Here is an 8,528-nt window from a genome sequence, read left to right as displayed (position 1 = left end):
GTGATGGAAGATTTTTGAGTATAGTCAAATACTTGTGAAGTCTGAGTGCGAGTCAAGATGGAATTGATCACTTCTAGTAAAATTGAAGATGATGCATCACTGTATTTCAACTCAGCAAAACTCTGATCAAAGTAGTCCTAGTGAGGAGTCATAAGATTTTTGAGGTTAAGACACAATGTGGACCACCCATCCAAGGTTGACAATTTAATCCTAAGTCATCCTTAAGCATCAAGAGTCAAAAGGATGAATTATATGGTAACTATATCCACATAAGTTATTGAGTGTTGCTGAGTATATATTTGACTTATCCAGACGTCGGATCCTATTGTTAGATGGTTACATCGATTGGTACAGAAATTATTCTTGTACTATTGACTTATGTTTGAATATATAGGGTCACATATATAGAAGTATCTGTCTGATCAAATGGTTGATCGATGATTATGAATCATTGAAATGTCTAATTATTAATGTGATTGATAATTAACCCTATGCAATGGTTGTCATAAATTATTGACTAATGGTTGGTAAATTAGAGAAATAATTAATTAATAATTTGACTGTTAATTAACTTAATTTGATCGAGTAATGGAGATTGAATAAAATCTAATTGAACTAGATTCAATTAGGTTTACTTTGGATTGATTAGATCTAGCCCTAATGGATAACAGAGCTTGTTTCAATTGATCTTAGGGATGCAAATTAAAATTTAAATTTAATAAGATTCTATTTAATTTGATTTAGATTTGATTGGATTAAATCTTAATTAGATAATAGGCTTAATTGGATCAAGCTCTATTATCAAAAGTTTCTCTGAAAATGTTAAAGGAAAAAGTCAAGAAGAATCTAACCCTGGATTGATGGTGTTTTAATCTAACTAATTTTTTAATTGAATTAGGACCTAATTAATTTTTTAATTAGACTAAGACCTAATTAGTTATTTTGTTATAACTATTTTCTAAGTTAGTTAGTATTAGATCCAAGAATTAGTTAGAGTTGGATCAAGAATCAAGAGTCCTATTTGTAATAGGATTTGACCCTTCATAACCACCCAAAAATCCATGTACTTAAGGATTCTCCGTGCCTCCTCTCAGATCACATGTTAAGGGACAGATGTCGCACCCCCTTTATGATCCTGTAAGAAAATAAGGCACTCCCAACCTCTCCAAGTTGCCAAAAATTTAGGAGGGGGCGTCCATGGGTTGGACGCCCCATCTAACTCCACACGTCAAGCCCTATCTCACACCTCTTTGGAAGGAATTTTTAAGGAGTTTTTGCTATTGGTTTCAAGGCATCAAAAAGAGCCTCTCTTGCTGGCTTTACAGTAGAAAATAAGAGAAGAAAGATTCTTCCCAATAAGAGAAAGAGAAGGAAGAAAAAAGATCTTCTTTCTTGTGCATAGTCCTTGGAGAAGAAGGAGTTCTTCTCTCAAATTTTTTCTTATTTTTTAATATAAAAATTAGATTAGATTTAATTTTAACATAAAAATTTTAAAAAAAATATCAAAAAAATCTGGTTAGGTGTTGGGGGCTTTTTAGGGCTCTAGATCAAGAAAAAAAAAGAAGAAGAAAAGAGAAGAATAGTTATTCTCTTGGATCTTTTTTTTTGAGTTTTTCTAGGGCATGGGAATCTATAATTTTTTTCATAAAAAATCAGATTAGATCTAATTTTTATCATATAAAATTAGAAATTTTTTTTTAAGATATGAAAGGAAAAAAAAATTCTCTTTTATGCATAGGAGAGTTGAGAAGAAAGTGTTCTTCTCTTGATATCTATCATAGAGATCTGATGCATAGATCTAGAATAAAAAAGAAAGAGTCTCTTTATTCTTCATCTTTTTCATATTTCTCTTAGATTAGCCAACAAAAGATGTCTTCACAAGCTAGCACTCTCGGAGATACCGATCAGCACAAAGACTTCGAGTGGATATCCGTAGAGGCCAGACGCATGTGCGGCTGCTGAGCATCATGAAGAACCAACTACTATAAATTTTGGATGCAGTGATCTGCTATCCATACTCAGGTATCGAGTTTTGAACTCAATTCATATTTTAGATATGATCTAAATATAATATAGATAAAATTTATGTTTGCTGAATTTTAGATTTCAGATTTATATACATGCATATTAGTTCATATCATAAATCTTGTATGGTAGTTTTAGATTTGATCTATACATACATTGTAGATTAAATTATTTAATCTATGTATATTTCACTATAAAAATTTTAAAAATATATGCATGAAACCACTACGCTTCCTTCAACTGGTATCAGAATGAAGATACATTATGACATGAACATATATGCATGTAGAGTTAAAATCTAGATTTAATAATGCATGGGATGTGTTATGATTTGATTTTAGATATGATCTAATGTAAAAATCAGATCTGATATGATTTAGATTAGATATAAATTTTTATATATATGATATGTGAGTAGATTAGATGATCCGATTAGCAAGTACTTAGATTGGGTTGATTACCAGATCATTCGATCATAGGAGCAAAAAGAGTTTAAAGGCCTTCTCTTTCTATTTAATAGGATGCTCTTATGACATGTGGGGATGCCATGTGATTTAATCCCATGAAGAAGAACGCAAAAGAAAGAACTTACTTTTCAATAAAATTCTAAATGTTGAAATCCTAAGATTTGTTGTATGTGATACAAAGCTTGAGTTATATGAAAAGTAAAACATCTAATCTATATGATTAAAATTATTTTAATTAAAAAAATAAAAAATAAAATTATAAATATTTAGATATGATCTAAAAGTTTGTTATGATTGATTTTATTTCAGTTTATGCGAAAATTTTCAGATTTGAAACTATATGATACTTGTTGGCACACCTACTGAGCTGACTCAGTTTTGAACTGAGTCGACCCAATCCTCTGATTTAGTCGGCTCAGTACTGACTGACTCGATCCAGTTATCTCAGGTCGAACAGTAATAATTATTATTCATAATCAGTTAGTCGATCAAGTATCAGACTTAGTCGATCCACTGAAGTGAGCCGACTTAATTCATGGATGAACCGATCTAGTTTTCAGAATAGAAAATTTTGAGTAAAAATGATGTAAAATTATTTTATAATATTGAAATGATTTTGATTAATAACCTAAATTCATGTTAATGCTATACTTAATTAAGAATTAAAAAATATATTTTAGATCTAGAATTATGATTAAAGATCCAATAATATTGCATAAAACATGGGGTATGAGTTAGCTCAAATAAGATCCTTTTAATTGGGTTAGACCTAAGGTTAGAATCAAAGACTTAATAGACTAAAAAGAGTAGTTGATCAAATCTAATCAATAGTTGATTAGGATTAGGTCAAGAATACTCTAGATCAAATATAATAGTTGTAGAAGGTCGAGTCCATGTCTTTGATTAAACCAAATGGACCTTGATTGAGGCTCAGTAGTTGAGCCTAAGTTATTAAGCTGATTAGATCACTAAGTGATTCGAATTGATCTGTCATTAAGATTAATCAATATGACTGATTTAGGTGCCCTAGACCGGCTTGTCTCAGTCCTTCTCATGATTTAGTGAAGTCAGTGAGAGGATTTACGATTTGTCGGTTGGACCTGCTAGTCTCTAATCCTTTACATGACTTGATGAAGTCAGTGAGAAGATTTATGACTTGCAGATTGACTGACTACTTTTAAAATATATTAACCAAATCTTTTAAATTATTGATCCATAAAATGCACTAGTTATGGGGATAACTAGATCATAGCCTCCTATTAAGGTACATGATATTGGAGTTTCATGGTTTCATGCATGCAAAATTTTTCAAAATAAGTACGCAGCGAAATTTAAAAATTTTCAGATTAAATCTAATTTAATCTAAGTATACATAAAATCAAATCTTCAAACCATAAATAGGATCATCATATGTGAGATAAGATTCAGATACATAATCAAATAGAAAAAAATAAATAGAGAACATACCTTGGTATGGATCAATCATCACTATAAATAGATGATCATGGATGTCTTTCAAAGGTCCCTTGTAGCCGTACAAGCATCCGACCTCTATGAATTTTCACATGAGACTCTGATTTGATCAGAAGCTTTATGATCTCACCGAGGTGCTAGCTCTCTTATAGAGATCGCATCTTGACGGTTGAAAATCTTCTTTTCTCTCAAGACACTCTTAGAGAAGAAGAAGATGATAAGAAGATCTTGATCTCTATATTAGATATCATAAGAAGAACCATTTCTTTTCTTTTCTTCCTTAAACCGATACACCAAATCACTACAATAGAGATGTAGAAATTTTTATCTAACTTTTGGACAAAGAGAAGAGGAGACACCCATGTCAAAACATGGACAAAAGAGAGGGAGAGATGTCCTAACAACCAACTTTTAGTTGTGTGAGAAAGAAGGGATCAAGCAAACTCACGCCCTCCATTTTCACGCCATCCCTCTCTTCATAATTTTTCTCCACACACTCTTCTTGGTTTTTGGCATCTCAAACCGATCCTTATCAGCCCCAAATGCCTCATCAAGTCCTACATTTAAATAGGCATAAGAGAGTTAGAGATTGGGTAGGAGATAAGAGTCCAAAGCACCTAGGACTCTAGGATTTTATGCCGCCCAATCCAATCTGATTTGTGCCCAGATTTTTCATGGGAAGAAAGGAGTTTTAGGAAGGCTTCTTACATGCTAAAGTGGAGAAGGGGAATCACATTAAAACCTGATGGGCGTGGGTTGTTTTGGGCATCCGAATCTGGTTGGTGTAGAACCTCTTTTGTGGCGCATGGAAGGAAGATGTTTTAATCTCATGGAACTCTTAGATTAGGTGGCTCTTTTAAACTAATTTAAACTTCAATCAATCCTAATCATATTAGGATCAGATTAGATCTAAATAGATGAAAAACTAAATCTGATTTGGGGCCCAAACTATTAAGATTAGATATCACTTAATTAGAAAAAGAGTCCTAGTCTTTTTGGACTCTCACTTGGTGTTTGAGTCAAACTCAATTTAATCCTAATCCAATTAGAATTTGGTGCACCCATGAAAATAAGAATTCTTAGTCTAAATAAGAACTCATACATCCTAGTCTAATTAGAAATTGAGTCAAACCCAAATTCTAATTCAAATAGAAATGATTCTCTCATGCAATTTAGGTTATCTTATAACCCAATCAGGTTTGATCAAATCAAACCCATGTCAAGTCAAATTAAATCTAATTTAATTAAACTTGATGCAAGCCTCATAGCTCAATCAAATTGAGTCAATTAGCAATTCTATTACTAATTAATCCTTCTATAACTCACTAACTCTTTAGCAAGTTATTTGATTACAACTTTTGCATTGGATAATCATCAATCAAATTGATAATCAAATTTTATCATGATTCATAATTATTATTCAACCATCTGATCAGACAAAAGTCTCTTTGTGTATGATCCCATAGATTCTATTCTGTCTGATAGTGAGATATATTATGATTCCTATCATAATATCATGGAAACTCTTTTCAATGGGTTGGAACCGTTCCAACTCTGCCCACCAAGGATCATCGATCATCAAGATGATGTTCGTGGGTCTCACAATCCATCAGTGATATCTAGCAGTATGTAGTGATAATCTAACAGAATAAAAGATGATGAATCTCTAGGTGCAGTTAACATATGATACAGTTCCTCTATCGTGAGTCCCGACCAGATGGCAAGTTATGGATAAATCGTCAAACCTCATCATCGATCATATGATAGATTCAATCAGCTTGAGTCCATATGTGATTTTATGAAAACTCTTTTTCATCAATTATACTGCTATAGCCATAGACTTAAGGACTCAGCTTCTTAAATCTCATAGGACTACTCCCTTCTGCTAGGATCAATAGATCCCATCTTAACGCATACTCTACTTTTACAGTGGATCAATTATCGCCAACATCCACTATAATAGCTCATTGAGATCTATGTTTATGTGTCAGTCAAACTCCAGCAATCTCACTACGAGCAGTAGTACCATCTTAGGTCAAAAGATCAATCATACAACTGTAACATCGAGAAAGTCACTAACGAGTGAGCAGATATCTATGTGACTTCTCGTGTTGGTCACGCTCAGTGCTAGTTGTTCTCTAACAATCACTTGCACTCTCGCTCCAGTGTCTCTACATCGCAGATTTGAGACCCATCTGTCTGAAGGATGTGATCCATGCATTGGTTTATCCGAATCAATCACCATCCCCATGATGATCCTATGATCAGGAGTAATTTAGAAATCAACCATCAATGACATATGTCTCAAATTCTCAACTCTTTGAGAATATGTGTCATCATCTTGTTAATCCCTTGGATGATTCATAGGCACATAAACATGAATGGTAATATAAATATTCAATAAGTATAAAACTGTCTTAGAAATATGATATGTGTCAGCCAGGATTGGCTTCTAGGGCATACATCTAATAATCTCTCACTTGCACTAAAGCCAATCTGCTATGTACCAAGCCCCATCTTCATAAGACAAGCTTTTATCTCTGGCTAGCTAAGTGACTTACCAGTGGGTCATCCACATCTTATGTAGAGTTTGCTCTCTGCTCCTCTATGTATTTTTACTTGAGAAAGTCGTGTGTTCTACTGCTCTATGTGCTTGGATATCTGGTGAGACCTAGGCTCCTTAGCAAGGGCTATAGTGCTATTATCTTTGCAGTATAGTGTCATAGCATCTGATGGTATGACATCCAATTCTGTAACTAACATTACAATCAGAATACATTCTACACATCTACAATGGACTCAGCTTCCATTGATCGATTACTTGGAATCCTTCCAAGATATCGACACAAAAACACATCCCATGATGTAGACATTCTACCATCAATATCAGACATAAAATCTGAATTGGTGTATCCTCCCACTCCTAGCTTTGATTCTTCTCCAAATTAAGAATAATTTTTTAGTTCTTTTCAAGAGCTTAAGGTCGTTTTCACAGCAATCCAGCGCTCTCAGCTTGCAAACAACTGATATCTACTCGTGACATTTACAGTATTAATATATCAGTTCAAGTACATTACTTGACATATATCTATATCCAAAAGGATAGCAAACCCCTCTTCGAGAATTCTATACTGAACCCTTTCAGTATCTAGTCTCTATACTTTATCTGTGAAAACATAAGCATCCAATTACATCTATCTCTATAGATCTTTATGATGCTTACTTTATGTCTTTTATGGAGAAATCTATATTCAACCATATTTTAATCGATGTCAGTATTGAACACTCCCACTAACCCTTTTAAAAATATAATTCTTCTTTTCTGATCAAACATTTGATCATATCATTGAAATGAATGTTCTAACTCCAAGAGTATTATAGAGTTTGTGATCTCCTATCACAAGAAGTAAAATCCATAAGCTATTCCATACAGAAATCTTTAAAAGATCTCTTAGAAAAGCTATTTCACATCCCTTTTTGGAGTCGATGTTTTACATCATCTCGTTGTAGGTTCTGGGATCATCTCCATGTTCTTCATCTTCCATAAGAAACGACTTTCTCTACACCCTCTATCAAGCATATCCAAGTACCTTTTGAGAGGATTGGAGATCCTCTATATGTACGAGGTGGAAGAGAAATATACTTCTACTGGCTCATGATGAATAGATTCTTAAGGTCTCAAGGTTCACTGCTCTTCAGAGATACTCTCTTAGAGCTAGACTTTCCTCCAACTGCTTCAATTTGGTTAAACAATTTTTCAAGAAGATAGCATGTCGGGTCACAATCACATTGTAATCCTTTTAGAAAGTTATCCCAAACTCTTTTAGGATGAGCTTTATAGACCTATCCTCTTAACATATCACCTGCTATCCTAGACACAAGCTGGATATCCTTAATCTCAAAATAATCAAGATTCAGTTCTCACCATGCCATATCTCATATGGTGTGGTAGGAACAGATTTAGAGAGAATCCAATTTCATAGAAATAAAGTATGTCTCTAAAGAAAAAAAATAAATCAGTGAATTTCATTATGGATCGGATCATATCTCATATAGTCCCATGACTCTTTTTATCTCATTGAGCTTGAGATGTACTAAGAGCAGTCCAATATGAAACTATGTCATTTTATGAGATAATCGAGAAATTTTTTTCATTAGTATTGCATCTTCGAATCCAATCGAAGTACTTTTAAAATTTTTTTTTGATTTGTTTCTCTACTTACATCTGAATTCTTTGAATCTTTCAATAATTTCAGATTTGTATCTCATATACTTACCTATACCATGACTGATCATCGATAAAGATAACGAAGTAGAGACAACTCCTTTCAGTAGCACATCATATGAGCTGCACACATCAAATGTGTACAAAGATAAGTATCTCAATGATTTTTTTCTCTTGTCCCATAAGAGTAGCTTGATCATATTTTCTCAAAAAGATGATGTACAAACTAGATATGACTCAGTAGTCAATGAGCCCAAAAGCTCATAATTTTCAGTTTGTTAATCATTTCTTCTCCAATATCACTTAACCATAGATCCACATATACTTTAGATTTATCT

Source organism: Elaeis guineensis, chromosome 4 (assembly GCF_000442705.2).
Source record: "Elaeis guineensis isolate ETL-2024a chromosome 4, EG11, whole genome shotgun sequence".
Classification (NCBI taxonomy): domain Eukaryota; kingdom Viridiplantae; phylum Streptophyta; class Magnoliopsida; order Arecales; family Arecaceae; genus Elaeis; species Elaeis guineensis.
The sequence above is the reverse complement of the archived record's forward strand: the minus strand, read 5'-3'. Positions refer to the sequence as shown.